At 36.1% G+C, this 4,228-nt stretch overlaps 1 non-coding gene across 1 annotated transcript; it reads right to left on the reverse strand.

Moving 5' to 3' along the window:
• Positions 1–411: 411 nt before the first annotated feature.
• Positions 412–484, reverse strand: TRNAK-CUU (transfer RNA lysine (anticodon CUU)). Its single transcript has one exon. It is a non-coding gene; the product is annotated as a tRNA-Lys (tRNA).
• Positions 485–4,228: the final 3,744 nt, after the last annotated feature.

The following is a 4,228-nucleotide window of genomic DNA, read 5'->3' on the forward strand; positions in this document are numbered from 1 at the left end:
GGCAGAAATAGTCTAAGAAAGTATCAAACACAATTACCAGTCAATATCAGAACGCATTGAAGAATATCAGGAAATAGCCGATTAAACTGTGTGGAAAAAAGTCTTATTTGTGTTTTCTCCACTTTATTTTATAGTAAGATGATGCATACTTTTTCTTTTACAGTGAATACATTAAGGTATGGTATTGCCCCATTACACATCATCCAGACATGCATTCATACATTGCATGTTAACAATGAAAATATTGCAAATATTGTAAAGAGACTTTCAATTTCTATTTTTTTGGTCAAGACATGCATCCAGACATGCATTCATATATTGCATGTTAACAATGAAAATATTGCAAATATTGTAAAGAGACTTTCAATTTCTATTTTTTTGGTCAAAAAGCACTAAAATTTTAGTTGTTTTTGCCCAACGTGGGGCTCGAACCCACGACCCTGAGATTAAGAGTCTCATGCTCTACCGACTGAGCTAGCCGGGCTCCTTTGGATGCCTATAGTTTTCTTCCCTATCCCTGCACTGCCGTTTTCCACAGATAGGATGCTGTGTAATCATAGGCTCTGGTGGAGTTTGGAAAGAAAATACACATCAGCCAGAGGCAGAAATAGTCTAAGAAAGTATCAAACACAATTACCAGTCAATATCAGAACGCATTGAAGAATATCAGGAAATAGCCGATTAAACTGTGTGGAAAAAAGTCTTATTTGTGTTTTCTCCACTTTATTTTATAGTAAGATGATGCATACTTTTTCTTTTACAGTGAATACATTAAGGTATGGTATTGCCCCATTACACATCATCCAGACATGCATTCATACATTGCATGTTAACAATGAAAATATTGCAAATATTGTAAAGAGACTTTCAATTTCTATTTTTTTGGTCAAGACATGCATCCAGACATGCATTCATATATTGCATGTTAACAATGAAAATATTGCAAATATTGTAAAGAGACTTTCAATTTCTATTTTTTTGGTCAAAAAGCACTAAAATTTTAGTTGTTTTCGCCCAACATGGGGCTCGAACCCACGACCCTGAGATTAAGAGTCTCATGCTCTACCGACTGAGCTAGCCGGGCTCCTTTGGATGCCTATAGTTTTCTTCCCTATCCCTGCACTGCCGTTTTCCACAGACAGGATGCTGTGTAATCATAGGCTCTGGTGGAGTTTGGAAAGAAAATACACATCAGCCAGAGGCAGAAATAGTCTAAGAAAGTATCAAACACAATTACCAGTCAATATCAGAACGCATTGAAGAATATCAGGAAATAGCCGATTAAACCTGTGTGGAAAAAAGTCTTATTTGTGTTTTCTCCACTTTATTTTACAGTAAGATGATACATACTTTTTCTTTGACAGTGAATACATTAAGGTGTGGTATTGCCCCATTACACATCATCCAGACATGCATTCATATATTGCATGTTAACAATCAAAATATTGCAAATATTGTAAAGAGACTTTCAATTTCTATTTTTTTGGTCAAAAAGCACTAAAATTTTAGTTGTTTTCGCCCAATGTGGGGCTCGAACCCACGACCCTGAGATTAAGAGTCTCATGCTCTACCGACTGAGCTAGCCGGGCTCCTTTGGATGCCTATAGTTTTCTTCCCTATCCCTGCACTGCCGGTTTCCACAGATAGGATGCTGTGCAATCATAGGCTCTGGTGGAGTTTGGAAAGAAAATACACATCAGCCAGAGGCAGAAATAGTCTAAGAAAGTATCAAACACAATTACCAGTAAATATCAGAACGCATTGAAGAATATCAGGAAATAGCCTATTAAACCTGTGTGGAAAAAAGTCTTATTTGTGTTTTCTCCACTTTATTTTATAGTAAGATGATGCATACTTTTTCTTTTACAGTGAATACATTAAGGTATGGTATTGCCCCATTACACATCATCCAGACATGCATTCATATATTGCATGTTAACAATGAAAATATTGCAAATATTGTAAAGAGACTTTCAATTTCTGTTTTTTTGGTCAAAAAGCACTAAAATTTTAGTTGTTTTCGACCAACGTGGGGCTCGAACCCACGACCCTGAGATTAAGAGTCTCATGCTCTACCGACTGAGCTAGCCGGGCTCCTTTGGATGCCTATAGTTTTCTTCCCTATCCCTGCACTGCCGGTTTCCACAGATAGGATGCTGTGCAATCATAGGCTCTGGTGGAGTTTGGAAAGAAAATACACATCAGCCAGAGGCAGAAATAGTCTAAGAAAGTATCAAACACAATTACCAGTCAATATCAGAACGCATTGAAGAATATCAGGAAATAGCCGATTAAACTGTGTGGAAAAAAGTCTTATTTGTGTTTTCTCCACTTTATTTTATAGTAAGATGATGCATACTTTTTCTTTTACAGTGAATACATTAAGGTATGGTATTGCCCTATTACACATCATCCAGACATGCATTCATACATTGCATGTTAACAATGAAAATATTGCAAATATTGTAAAGAGACTTTCAATTTCTATTTTTTTGGTCAAGACATGCATCCAGACATGCATTCATATATTGCATGTTAACAATGAAAATATTGCAAATATTGTAAAGAGACTTTCAATTTCTATTTTTTTGGTCAAAAAGCACTAAAATTTTAGTTGTTTTCGCCCAACGTGGGGCTCGAACCCACGACCCTGAGATTAAGAGTCTCATGCTCTACCGACTGAGCTAGCCGGGCTCCTTTGCATGCCTATAGTTTTCTTCCCTATCCCTGCACTGCCGGTTTCCACAGATAGGATGCTGTGTAATCATAGGCTCTGGTGGAGTTTGGAAAGAAAATACACATCAGCCAGAGGCAGAAATAGTCTAAGAAAGTATCAAACACAATTACCAGTCAATATCAGAACGCTTTGAAGAATATAAAGAAATAGCTGACTAAACCTGTGTGAAAAAAAGTCTTATTTGTGTTTTCTCCACTTTATTTTATAATAAGATGATACATACTTTTTATTTTACAGTGAATACATTAAGGTATGGTATTGCCCCATTACACATCATCCAGACATGCATTCATATATTGCATGTTAACAATGAAAATATTGCAAATATTGTAAAGAGACTTTCAATTTCTATTTTTTTGGTCAAAAAGCACTACAATTTTAGTTGTTTTTGCCCAACGTGGGGGTCGAACCCACGGCCCTGAGATTAAGAGTCTCATGCTCTACCAACTGAACTAGCCAGGCTCCTTTGGATGCCTATAGTTTTCTTCCCTATCCCTGCACTGCCGCTTTCCACAGATAGGATGCTGTGTAATCATAGGCTCTGGTGGAGTTTGGAAAGAAAATACACATCAGCCAGAGGCAGAAATAGTCTAAGAAAGTATCAAACACAATTACCAGTCAATATCAGAACGCATTGAAGAATATCAGGAAATAGCTGATTAAACTGTGTGGAAAAAAGTCTTATTTGTGTTTTCTCCACTTTATTTTATAGTAAGATGATGCATACTTTTTCTTTTACAGTGAATACATTAAGGTATGGTATTGCCCCATTACACATCATCCAGACATGCATTCATACATTGCATGTTAACAATGAAAATATTGCAAATATTGTAAAGAGACTTTCAATTTCTATTTTTTTGGTCAAGACATGCATCCAGACATGCATTCATATATTGCATGTTAACAATGAAAATATTGCAAATATTGTAGAGACTTTCAATTTCTATTTTTTTGGTCAAAAAGCACTAAAATTTTAGTTGTTTTCGCCCAACGTGGGGCTCGAACCCACGACCCTGAGATTAAGAGTCTCATGCTCTACCGACTGAGCTAGCCGGGCTCCTTTTGAAGTCTATAGTTTTCTTCCCTATCCCTGAACTGCCGTTTTCCACAGATAGGATGCTGTGTAATCATAGGCTCTGGTGGAGTTTGGAAAGAAAATACACATCAGCCAGAGGCAGAAATAGTCTAAGAAAGTATCAAACACAATTACCAGTCAATATCAGAACGCTTTGAAGAATATAAAGAAATAGCTGACTGAACCTGTGTGAAAAAAAGTCTTATTTGTGTTTTCTCCACTTTATTTTATAATAAGATGATACATACTTTTTATTTTACAGTGAATACATTAATGTATGGTATTGCCCCATTACACATCATCCAGACATGCATTCATATATTGCATGTTAACAATGAAAATATTGCAAATATTGTAAAGAGACTTTCAATTTCTATTTTTTGGTCAAAAAGCACTACAATTTTAGTTGTTTT

Source organism: Ambystoma mexicanum, chromosome 4q (genome assembly GCF_040938575.1).
Source record: "Ambystoma mexicanum isolate Mex_15411 chromosome 4q, UKY_AmexF1_1, whole genome shotgun sequence".
NCBI lineage: Eukaryota > Metazoa > Chordata > Amphibia > Caudata > Ambystomatidae > Ambystoma > Ambystoma mexicanum.